Here is a 13,106-nt window from a genome sequence, read left to right on the forward strand (position 1 = left end):
TCTGATCATGGATTCAGCTCCACTTCCCTGCCCGTTTCCCATAACCCCTTATCCTTTAAGAAACTGTCTATTTCTGTCTTAAATTTATTTAATGTCCCAGCTTCCACAGCTCTGAGGCAGCGAATTACACAGATTCACAGCGCTCAGAAGAAATTTCTCCTCATTTCAGTTCTAAATGGGCGGCCCCTTATTCTAAGATCATGCCCACTAGTTCTAGTCTCCCCCACCAATGGAAACATCCTCTCTGCATCCTCCTTGTCAAGCCCCCTCATAATCTTATATGTTTCGATAAGATCACCTCTCATTCTTCTAAATTCCAATGAGTAGAAGCCCAACCTACTCAACCTTTCTTCATAAGTCAACCCCCTCATCCCCGGGATCAACCTAGTGAACCCTCTCTGAACTGCCTCCACAGCAAGTATATCCTTTCGTAAATGTGGAAACTAAAACTGCACGCAGTATTCCAGGTGTGGCCTCACCAATACCCTGTACAGCTGTAACAAGCCTTCCCTGCTTTTATACTCCATCCCCTTTGCAATAAAGGCCAAGATACTATTGGCCTTCCTGATCACTTGCTGTACCTGCACACTATCCTTTTGTGTTTCATGCACAAGTACCCCCAGGTCCTGCTGTACTGCAGCACTTTGCAATCTTTCTTCATTTAAATAATAACTTGCTCTTTGATTTTTTTTTCTGCCAAAGTGCATGACCTCATACTTTCCAACATTATACACCATCTGCCAAATTCTTGCCCACTCACTTGGCCTGTCTTATGTCCTCCTGCAGCCTCTTCATGTCCTCCTCACACATTGCCCTTCCTCCCATCTTTGTATTGTCTAGATTACTTGGCTACATTACACTCAGTCCCCTCTTCCAAGTCGTTAATATAGATTGTAAATAGTTGGGGTCCCAGCACTGATCCTGCGGCACCCCACTCGTTACTGATTGTCCCATCTCTCCATAGTCAAAGGCTTGAGGTTAAAAGGTGACTGGATGGTGGTGTGAATTAAACACAGATTTTCACCTAAGGGACCTGGGTTCAAATTCAGGACAGACTGATGGGCTAAATGTTTCTTCTCTCTGATGAAATTAGTTTGGATAGTCTGTGCAGTCCTCCTCGGTGTGGGCCCATGACACAAAACTGGCCACTAATTGTTTACTAAATTTTATAACCTCACTCGGATGTCACAAGATGACTTGAAATTTGCTTCATGTTAACAGTGGGTATTCTAAATGGAAAATGATTCATTCCCCAGCACTTACGTCATTAGTTTTAAAGGGTGCAAATTGAATCTGCTCTGGATTTTTTTTTCTATACTTGGTAGTCATGGAAAGAAGATGTCAGCTTTTGGCTCCACTAAGTGAGTTGGACAATTTACTGCTAAATCATTGCTGAACTGAGAACTTTGTTCTGTAAGCCCTTGTAGAAGTAGAATAGAAGTAGAAAGTAATCAAAAAGTGACGTCACAGCCAATGGGGTAAGTGATTGGCTGGTGTTGGGTGAGTAGCTTTTCTTTTATTTTTTATATCAGTAAGTGAACTATAACATTGTTATTACCAATTTAAGGGTATCTAAGGTTAAGACATGGCAGGAGAGCTCAGTCATGTGATATGCTCCTCCTGTACCATGTGGGAACTCGGGGACACTTCCGGTGTCCCTGACGACTACGTGTGTGGGAAGTGTATCCGCCTCGAGCTCTTGACGGTCCGCGTTGCAGAATTGGAGCTGAAGGTGGATTCACTCTGGAGCATCCACGATGCTGAGAATGACGTGAGTATCACGTGTAGTGAGTTGGTCTTACCGCAGGAGAAGGGTCCACAGCCAGATATGGAATGGAAGACCAACAGAAAGAGCAGTGCAAGAAAGATAGTGCAGGAGTCCCCTGTGGTCATCCCCCTGCAAAACAGATACACTGCTTTGAGTACTGTTGGGGAGGATGACTCATCAGGGGAGGGCAGCAGCAGCCAAGTTCATGGCACCGTAGGTGGCTCTGCTGCAAAGGAGGGCAGGAAAAAGAGTGGGAGCGCGATAGTGATAGGGGATTCGATGGTGAGGGGAATAGATAGGCGTTTCTGCGGACGCAACCGAGACTCCAGGATGGTATGTTGCCTCCCTGGTGCAAGGGTCAAGGATGTCTCGGAGCGGGTGCAAGACATTCTGAAATGGGAGGGAGAACAGCCAGTTGTCGTGGTGCACATTGGTACCAACGACATAGGTAAAAAAAGGGATGAGGTCCTACGAAAAGAATTTAAGGAGCTAGGAGCTAAATTAAAAAGTAGGACCTCAAAAGTAGTAATCTCGGGATTGCTACCAGTGCCACGTGCTAGTCAGAGTAGGAATCGCAGGATAGCGCAGATGAATACATGGCTTGAGCAGTGGTGCAGCAGGGAGGGATTCAAATTCTTGGGGCATTGGAACCGGTTCTGGGGGAGGTGGGACCAGTACAAACCGGACGGTCTGCACCTGGGCAGGTCCGGAACCAATGTCCTAGGGGGAGTGTTTGCTAGTGCTGTTGGGGAGGAGTTAAACTAATATTGCAGGGGGATGGGAACCTATACAGGGAGACAGAGGGAGACAAAAAGGAAGCAAAAGCAAAAGACAGAAAGGAGATGAGGAAAAGTGGAGGGCAGAGAAACCCAAGGCAAAGAACAAAAAGGGCCACTGTACAGCAAAATTCTAAAAGGACAAAGGGTGTTAAAAAAACAAGCCTGAAGGCTTTGTGTCTTAATGCAAGGAGTATCCGCAATAAGGTGGATGAATTAATTGTGCAAATAGATGTTAACAAATATGATGTGATTGGGATTACGGAGACGTGGCTCCAGGATGATCAGGGCTGGGAACTCAACATCCAGGGGTATTCAACATTCAGGAAGGATAGAATAAAAGGAAAAGGAGGTGGGGTAGCATTACTGGTTAAAGAGGAGATTAATGCAATAGTTAGGAAAGACATTAGCTTGGATGATGTGGAATCTATATGGGTGGAGCTGCAGAACACTAAAGGGCAAAAATCGTTAGTGGGAGTTGTGTACAGACCTCCAAACAGTAGTAGTGATGTTGGGGAGGGCATCAAACAGGAAATTAGGAGTGCATGCAATAAAGGTGCAGCAGTTATAATGGGTGACTTTAATATGCACATAGATTGGGCTAGCCAAACTGGAAGCAATACGGTGGAGGAGGATTTCCTGGAATGCATAAGGGATGGTTTTCTAGACCAATATGTCGAGGAACCAACTAGGGGGGAGGCCATCTTAGACTGGGTGTTGTGTAATGAGAGAGGATTAATTAGCAATCTCATTGTGCGAGGCCCCTTGGGGAAGAGTGACCATAATATGGTGGAATTCTGCATTAGGATGGAGAATGAAACAGTTAATTCAGAGACCATGGTCCAGAACTTAAAGAAGGGTAACTTTGAAGGTATGAGGCATGAATTGGCTAAGATAGATTGGCTAATGATACTTAAGGGGTTGACTGTGGATGGGCAATGGCAGACATTTAGAGAACGCATGGATGAATTACAACAATTGTACATTCCTGTCTGGCGTAAAAATAAAAAAGGGAAGGTGGCTCAACCGTGGCTATCTAGGGAAATCAGGGATAGTATTAAAGCCAAGGAAGTGGCATACAAATTGGCCAGAAATAGCAGCGAACCTGAGGACTGGGAGAAATTTAGAACTCAGCAGAGGAGGACAAAGGGTTTGATTAGGGCAGGGAAAATGGAGTACGAGAAGAAGCTTGCAGGGAACATTAAGGCGGATTGCAAAAGTTTCTATAGGTATGTAAAGAGAAAGAGGTTAGTAAAAACAAACGTAGGTCCCCTGCAGTCAGAATCAGGGGAAGTCATAACGGGGAACAAAGAAATGGCAGACCAATTGAACAAGTACTTTGGTTCAGTATTCACTAAGGAGGACACATACAACCTTCCGGATATAAAAGTGGTCAGAGGGTCTATTAAAGAGGAGGAACTGAGGGAAATCTTTATTAGTCGGGAAATTGTGTTGAGGAAATTGATGGGATTGAAGGCCGATAAATCCCCAGGGCCTGATGGACTGCATCCCAGAGTACTTAAGGAGGTGGCCTTGGAAATAGCGGATGCATTGACAGTCATTTTCCAACATTCCATTGACTCTGGATCAGTTCCTATCGAGTGGAGGGTAGCCAATGTAACCCCACTTTTTAAAAAAGGAGGGAGAGAGAAAGCAGGGAATTATAGACCGGTCAGCCTGACCTCAGTAGTGGGTAAAATGATGGAATCAATTATTAAGGATGTCATAGCAGCGCATTTGGAAAATGGTGACATGATAGGTCCAAGTCAGCATGGATTTGTAAAAGGGAGATCATGCTTGACAAATCTTCTGGAATTTTTTGAGGATGTTTCCAATAAAGTGGACAAAGGAGTACCAGTTGATGTGGTATATTTGGACTTTCAGAAGGCTTTCGACAAGGTCCCACACAGGAGATTAATGTGCAAAGTTAAAGCACATGGGATTGGGGGTAGTGTGCTGACGTGGATTGAGAACTGGTTGTCAGACAGGAAGCAAAGAGTAGGAGTAAATGGGTACTTTTCGGAATGGCAGGCAGTGACTAGTGGGGTACCGCAGGGTTCTGTGCTGGGGCCCCAGCTGTTTACATTATACATTAATGATTTAGACGAAGGGATTAAATGTAGTATCTCCAAATTTGCGGATGACACTAAGTTGGGTGGCAGTGTGAGCTGCGAGGAGGATGCTATGAGGCTACAGAGTGACTTGGATAGGTTAGGTGAGTGGGCAAATGCGTGGCAGATGAAGTATAATGTGGATAAATGTGAGGTTATCCACTTTGGTGGTAAAAACAGAGAGACAGACTATTATCTGAATGGTGACAGATTAGGAAAAGGGAAGGTGCAACGAGACCTGGGTGTCATGGTACATCAGTCATTGAAGGTTGGCATGCAGGTACAGCAGGCGGTTAAGAAAGCAAATGGCATGTTGGCCTTCATAGCGAGGGGATTTGAGTACAGGGGCAGGGAGGTGTTGCTACAGTTGTACAGGGCCTTGGTGAGGCCACACCTGGAGTATTGTGTACAGTTTTGGTCTCCTAACTTGAGGAAGGACATACTTGCTGTTGAGGGAGTGCAGCGAAGATTCACCAGACTGATTCCCGGGATGGTGGGACTGACCTATCAAGAAAGACTGAATCAACTGGGCTTGTATTCACTGGAGTTCAGAAGAGTGAGAGGGGACCTCATAGAAACGTTTAAAATTCTGACGGGTTTGGACAGGTTGGATGCAGGAAGAATGTTCCCAATGTTGGGGAAGTCCAGAACCAGGGGTCACAGTCTAAGGATAAGGGGTAAGCCATCTAGGACCGAGATAAGGAGAAACTTCTTCACCCAGAGAGTGGTGAACCTGTGGAATTCTCTACCACAGGAAGTAGTTGAGGCCAATTCACTAAATATATTCAAAAGGGAGTTAGATGAAGTCCTTAGTACTCGGGGGATCAAGGGGTATGGCGTGAAAGCAGGAAGTGGGTACTGAAGTTTCATGTTCAGCCATGAACTCGTTGAATGGCGGTGCAGGCTAGAAGGGCTGAATGGCCTGCTCCTGCACCTATTTTCTATGTTTCTATGTTTCTATGTTTGTCTGCTGGTCATTTTTATTTTACATTGTTAAATGTTGAAGTATTTAACTTAGACCTTGATTTTCTTTCATTGGTTTGAAAAATGTGTGTACTGATATTGTCCAATATCTTCCACTGTATTCGTTTAATACTTTGCACTTCATTCTTGAATTACAGTATTTTCTCCCCATTAGTCCCATAAATTTGCCCCTGCAGCATGCACTTTTCTTCAATGAGAGCAGGTAGGCAACTGTTTCTGCTATGTTGCTATGAGCCAATGCTACTCTTCAGCTTGTGTATGTGTGTTGAGTAATTGTCTTTTCACCTGTTCCCTCCATCCTGTCTCCAGAACACCTGGTGGAGGTGAGAATCATAGGAGTAAACTAATTTCATAGCACATTGGTATAAGTGTCATACAACAGAGTACTATTTGCCTGCTGCTCACCAGCCTTATTAATCACACCTTGTGCATTTACACACAGCCACTTCAAACCTAACTTAGACTTCTTTGTATTTTCTATGATTCCCCCTAATTCTGCATTGTCTTACTCTGATTGTTTCCCCCAGTCCTCTATGCACCTTGTTTCTACTTAATACCACATCCTTGTGCCCAACCCTACCGAATTAGTTTAAACCCTCCCCCCTCAGCGCTAGTTAACCTGCCCGCAAGGATATTGATACCAGCTCTGTTCGGGTGCAACCCGTTCATCTTGAACAGGACCCTCATGCCACAGAACTGGTCCCAATATCTCAGGAATCTGAAGCTCCCCCTTGTACCATGTCCCCCACACATTAACCTGCCACATTCTCCTATTTCTACTCTCACCAGCACGCGGCATTGGGAGTAATCCAGAGATTTCTGTGTTTTGAGGTCCTGCTTTTTAACTTCCTCCCTCATTCCTTAAACTCTGACTGCAGGACCTTGACCCTTTTCTTCCCTATGCCATTGGTTCCGATATGGGCTATGACTTCTGGATCTTTCTTTTCCCCCAGCGGAATGTTTTGCACCCTCTGTGATGTACCTTACGCTGACACCAGGGAGGTAAAATACAATAGGGATTTATACTAAGCTATCTTTTTATAGTCCTACACCAACAAGTAAAATAAACTTTTGCCGTCAGTCCCATTTAGTGTACAGTCAAACTGTAGTTGTCATGCTTATATTCTTGGCGGGACCCAGAAGAGGCACGGGCCCAGGGGCACTGCGGGTCAGCCCACACTGCGATATGTGTGCGCACTAGGTCAGCTGGTCTCCAGTCGTCCTGGTTAACCCTTGGCACTGGACCAAGACCTAGCTCTGTCAAGCCCGTGTGGTGGCTGGTGTGCAACAGTTTAAAAAAAATCCACATACTGGCATCTTCCACCCATCAACATGTAGTTCTGGACCTGGAATATTAGGTCCTTCATTGAAAGATCTGTGAACTCATCCCTTTTTGGTGCGGAAGTAAGTCATCCTCAATACGAAGGACTGCTTATGATTCCCAAACTACCTGCTTTCACAATGCTTTCATCTAAATTAAAATATATGTGCATTTGTCAAGAATAATTGTATTGTATCTTTTTGAGAAACAAAGATGGAGAGCCAAGGTTCATAACACAGGACTACCATTAAGGTTGAAAAGGACAAAAGAGAAAACAAATAAAAAAAGTTGTGATTAAATGACTCTAAGCTGCTTTTAGAATGTTTTTAGATGCAACATTTAAAACTATTTTGGATTAGTTGGTTAAAAGCTGTTTAGCTTTCTACACTATGGTTTCATGTGATAAGATGGCAAAAAAAAGGAATGTATTGGGTGCTCAAGTATTTAAGCAGCTGCCGGGTCTCCCCCACCACACCAGTGATGATAAAAATGATTAGTTATTTTACATACTTATCACTTTTGTTGATGGGTGATTGGGGGGAGGGGAGGAGAGAAATAGCTTTTGTTTGTGCAAAATATTCCACTTGTGGATTTTGTATAATGCTCAAATCTCAGTATCTGCTGAAATAGTCCATTTCCAATTTACTTTCATGAACATTTAATAGGTTGCATTTAAAGTAGATGTTAGTCAGACTTCTAGGCAAGAATTTAGAACTCCCACTGTAATTTTGTAGAATGGGTGTCGATTATGCTCACACCCATTGTCAACACTTTATTTAAAACAATAATTGATAGATTGCTTTCTCTGGATGTAGCCATTGAATATTTCAAATGGTAATGGCCACCAAATAGGTTTCCTTCATATTGTCCTGGTCAATTAACAACAAATACAGATTATCTGGTCTTCATCACATTGCTGTTTGTGGGAGTTTGCTGTGTGCAAATTGGCTGTCGCGTTTCCCATATCACAACAGTGACTACACTCCAAAAGTACTTCATTGGCTGTAAACCTCTGAGATGTCTGGTGGTTGTGAAAGGCACTATATAAATGCAAGTCTTTTTTTCACCCCCCTCAATCTTTGCTCTCCTCCAATTTTAGCCTCTTGCACATCCCTGATTTTCATCACTCCACCAATTGGCGGCTGCACTTTTAGCTGCCTCGTCCTGAAACTCTGAAATTCCCGCCCTAAACCGCACTGCTTTTCTACCTCTCTCCTTTAAGATGTTCCTTAAAATCTACTTTTTAACAAACTTTTGGTCACCTGTCCTAATATCTCCTTATGTGGCTTGGTGCCAAATTTAGTTTGATAATGCTCCTGTGAAGATGTATAAACATCAACTTGTATTTATATAGCGCCTTTAACGTAGTGAAACGTTCCAAGGCGCTTCATAGGAATGTTATGAGACAAAAAAATTTGACACCAAGCCACATAAGGATAAAGTTAGGCAGGTGACCAAAAGCTTGGCCATGAGGTAGGTTTTAAGGAGGCGGAGAGGTTTAGGCAGGGAATTCCAGGCTTAAGGCCTAGACAACAGAAGGCAAGGCCACCAATGGTTGAGCGATTATAATCAGGGATGCTCAAAAGGGCAGAATTAGAGGAGTGCAGACATCTTGGGGGATGGGGAGATTAGAGATACAGAGGGATTTGAAAAAGAGGATGAGAATTTTGAAATTGAGGCGTTGCTTAACTGGGAGCCAATGTAGGTCAGCGAGCACAGGGGTGATATAAATGTAAATTGTTTCAATTCCTGCTGTTGAGGACCATGAATTTGCATTTCATTGTGCCACTATGTGGAGTGGTAGGGCCATAGGTTCATCTCTGTGGCTCCCAACACATTGATCTGCTTTTTCACAAGGAAGATGCTAAAATATTCAGGTGAGTGTATCCTACATAACTCGCATCAACTAGCAGATTGAACCCAGGATATCTGTTGCCAGTAGCCTGGGGAACAGGTTTGCTTACACTTCTTGGTTGAGCTATGAGTGCAAGGTTGATTTTTGTGGGTAAGGATAAGAACTGTAATGGAAGAACAAAAGATAGTTATTTTTTTTAAAAAAGGCTTGGATTATTTGGAGTGTCAATTTGAAGTGCAAATTATAAAGCTTATATTTGTGACCAGAGCATAAAAGTTGTACCTCAGTTCAAATACATCCCTTAGCTCATTTTATTTAATTTTTCCTGCCGGTGTTTATGTTGCTCTAATTTTAACCCTATGTTTGTCGAGTGTTGCTGTTGAGTTTAACTGTGAAAGTAAATTTCCAGAGCTATGCATATCCCTTGTTTGTGCTTTTTCTTTAAAAGATAAGCCAAATTTTCACCAAAGTACAGTACTACAGATGTTTGCTGAATTTGAACCCAGAATTTGCATAATCAAAACTTCAAACTTCAGAAGTACAGGTATTTGCATCTTTTGAACCTTCAACAGTTTTTTTTTAAAGTCCTTGCAATTTGTGGTTGAGGTCATTTAAAGGTGATTTACCCCATCACTAAAATATTTGAATGTATGCTCTTGATTCCAACTATATGAGAAAACATTTTATTCCTAGTCTGCTATATAATTTTTTGTGGATTAGGTCTGTTGGAAGTAAATGCAGTTCATGTACTCAGATAGTAGATTGGGAGTAATTTTGTTAGCTAGACTTTAAATTCTGCTGTCCCCAGTTTTAATCGGCAGCTGTGGCGCTTGCATCTTTAAGCTTTTTCCATAAAGCTACTTGTACAGGCTGAAATTTTGATGTGATTATACAATTGTTCTTCTCCTGACTGCTGCTGTAAATTCAGCTGTAGTGTACATGTAATGTAACCAGCTTGGGAGCGGCCAAAGTTGAACGAGAGCTACTTGAAGGGAGAAGTAACCTGCAGTCAGTGCGAAGAAGTACATGAGCATGTTCAGTATGGGTTCCTTTTATTTTCATTGTAAATAACATCTAGAATTGACTTCAACTACATAGAACAACTGGTTTGTTACAAATAAACATGGTAAAAGTAATTGTTTAACAGCTTCTCAATTGGACAAGTTCCCTGAGGATGATTGAAGCTTTGTTCAACTGAATGGTGGAACTGATCTGGCTGTTAATTTTCAGCCGGTAGAAATTTGATTCTTGAACTATGTGAAGGCATTATACAGGAGATCACTAGTACATTTTGTAATTACAAATAGCTCTAATGTATCTCATTAAAAAGTTATGAGCGAATGAGAATAATGAAGCAACGTGAGACTTAACTACAGCAGAGCTGTAATACTGTAACATCCAGTGCATAGAAAAGACTGTTGTCATTCAGAGAACCAGTGGAACAGCCAAAACAGTACTACAGTCGATGCACAGTCATATTTGACAGCTGATTGTGGTTTGCTTCTGTCTCTGTTACCCTTTAAATTATTTTCTCCAAACCTCTTTCCCCCCACCCCCCCTGCTGATCAGTTTAACCGAAGGATTATAAACCAGTCAGCCCGCTTTTCTATTTTATATGGTAGAGTATGTAAATGCATGATCTATTTCTTGGCTATGGAAGAGCAAGTCTATTCAGGCAATAGATTTTTATAATATAATCTATTCGTATTTGAGGCTAATGAAAAGACTGTATAATGTAAAGCAATGAAAAACAAAGTTTCCAACAGTAAACTTGCACACTTCAAAAGTTAAATGCCTCCAACATTTTTATGAGCAGTAGTAATTAATCTTCCCAATCCCAAGATTTTTCACTTTCTGTTTTTTAATGCATCGCCTCATTTAAAAATAAGGACCAAACTGTGTACATGTTCTGTGACTGAGGTAAAACCCACCCTCACTGTCAAAAAACTCCCACTAAAATCAAAAATGGGTAGTGAAAACACAAACTTAAATGCATCAACTTGGGGACTGAGTGAGTTAATATGTAAAGAGGCAGTCTCCTCTGTTGTCCAGTTCCGTGGTGCCCTTGCTTTCTAAAATATCCTACTTTCAGATATGCTGCAGCCCAGAAAAAGTTTTTTTGTCTTGCCTTGTAATCAGTTAATGTTTTGTTTCTTGAAGTAAAATACTGTATTGAAAAAAAAGCTAGAGATGGTGATGAGAAAGCTCAAATTTGCATAGGATACACGGCACAGAAATGGACCATACAGCCCAACCATAAATGGCAGTGGTGTTCATGCTCCACTAGAGTCGTCTCTCGTCTTGACTCATAAAATCCTATTAGCATAACTCTCTATGCCCTTCTCCCACATATGCTTATCTAACTGTCCCTTAAATGCATATTTCAGCAGGTGCAGTGGAATTCTCTGCTGCAAACAACAACTTCTTGGGTAAACTATTGCGGTGTTCAGAAACTACTCTGCTTGAAAAGAGGAATGTTAAAGGTGTTGAAGTGATTGGGATTAGATTAGGTAGTTCATTTGGAGAAAAGCACTGGCACAGACTTGATGGGCTCAACCACCTGTTTCTGTACAGTAACATTTTATGATCAAGCATTGTAATGTTAGAAAAGTTCATTTGACAATTCAAGAATATTGTAATTTTTCAACTAAGCAGTTTGATACTGTTTTCTTAAAACTCATCTTTGACTAGTTTTGCAGATTTAGGTTGCACTAATATTCAAATATATCTAGCTCCCAATGTAGTTTCTTACATTTCAAAGGGTTCAAACCCATTCCAGTGGCGGAACTACAAATGGCAATATTGCAACCTTTGTTAAATCTTAAAATTTCAGTTTCAATCTGGGTTGTTTCTCGTCAGCTGTGACTCCGTCCTCTCACCTCTGAATCAGAGGACTGTGGGTTCAAGTCCCGCACCAGGAACTTGAGCACAAAAAAATCTAGGCTGACACTCCAGTGCAGTATTGGGCGAGTGCTGCACTGTCGGAGGTCCTTTTGGATGAGATGGTAAACCGAGGTCCCATCTGCTCTCTCAAGTGGACATAAAAGATCCCATGGCACTATTTTGAGAAGAGCAGGGCAGTTATCCCCGTTGTACTGGTCAATATTTATCCCTCAATCAACATAACAAAAACACGTTATCTGGTCATCACATAGTGCACAAGCAAGCTCCCACAAACAGCAAAGTGACTGCCACGTTTCCCACATTACAACAGTGACTACACTTCAAAAGTACCTCATTGGCTGTAAAGCACTTTGAGATGTCTGGTGGTGGTGAAAAGTGCTATGTAAATCCAAGTCTCTTTTAGTTTAGTCTGATAATGGTACTGCAATGTCACAACATTTGCTATTTTCAAGAAATTACTTGTGTTTTTTTTTATCTGCTTTTTATTTGCTTGTTAGTGGTAATCAGAATAGAAACATAGAAAATAGGTGCAGGAGTAGGCCATTCGGCCCTTCGAGCCTGCACCACCATTCAATATGATCATGGCTGATCATTCACCTCAGTACCCCTTTCCCGCTTTCTCTCCATACCCCTTGATCCCTTTAGCCGTAAGGGCCATATCCAACTCCCTCTTGAATATCTCCAATGAACTGGCATCAACGAGACTCTGCGGCAGGGAATTCCACAGGTTAACAACTCTGAGTGAAGAAGTTTCTCCTCATCTCAGTCCTAAATAGCCAACCCCTTATCCTAAGACTATGTCCCGTGGTTCTGGACTTCCCCAACATCGGGAACATTCTAACCGAACCTGTCCCGTCCCGTCAGAATCTTATACGTTTCTATGAAATCCCCTCTCATCCTTCTAAACTCCAGTGTATAAAGGCCCAGTTGATCCAGTCTTTTCTCATATGTCAGTCCAGCCATCCCTGGAATCAGTCTGGTGAACCTTCGCTTCACTCCCTCACTAGCAAGAACATCCTTCCTCAGATTTGGAGACCAAAACTGTACACAATATTCCAGGGTAGGCCCACCAAGGCCCTGTACAATTGCAGTAAGACCTCCCTGCTCCTATATTCAAATCCCCTAGCTATGAAGGCCAACATGCCATTTGCCGCCTTTACCGCCTGCTGTACCTGCATACCAACTTTCAATGACTGATGAACCATGACATCCAGGCCTCGTTGCACCTCCCCTTTTTCTAATCTGCCACCATTCATATAATATTCTGCCTTCATGATTGTGCCATCAAAGTGGATAACCTCACATTTATCCACATTATACTGCATCTGCCATGCATTTGCCTACTCACCTAACCTGTCCAAATCACCCTGCAGCCTCTTAGCATCCT

General features: G+C 42.4%; 1 protein-coding gene across 4 annotated transcripts in view; it reads left to right on the top strand.

Annotated features, from left to right (window-relative positions):
- The window catches only part of tex2 (testis expressed 2), a 194,621-nt gene that overhangs the window by 8,067 nt on the left and 173,448 nt on the right, over positions 1–13,106 (top strand). Inside the window, exon 1 of one of the 4 annotated variants that reach the window (XM_070857903.1) lies at positions 9,341–9,359. The exons of the other annotated variants lie outside the window; for them this stretch is intronic. The gene's annotated coding sequence lies outside the window, so the exon portion shown is untranslated. Of the gene's footprint in view, positions 1–9,340; positions 9,360–13,106 lie in introns of those variants that run through there. 4 annotated transcript variants of the gene reach the window in all.

Source organism: Pristiophorus japonicus, chromosome 16 (assembly GCF_044704955.1).
Source record: "Pristiophorus japonicus isolate sPriJap1 chromosome 16, sPriJap1.hap1, whole genome shotgun sequence".
Taxonomy (NCBI): domain Eukaryota; kingdom Metazoa; phylum Chordata; class Chondrichthyes; family Pristiophoridae; genus Pristiophorus; species Pristiophorus japonicus.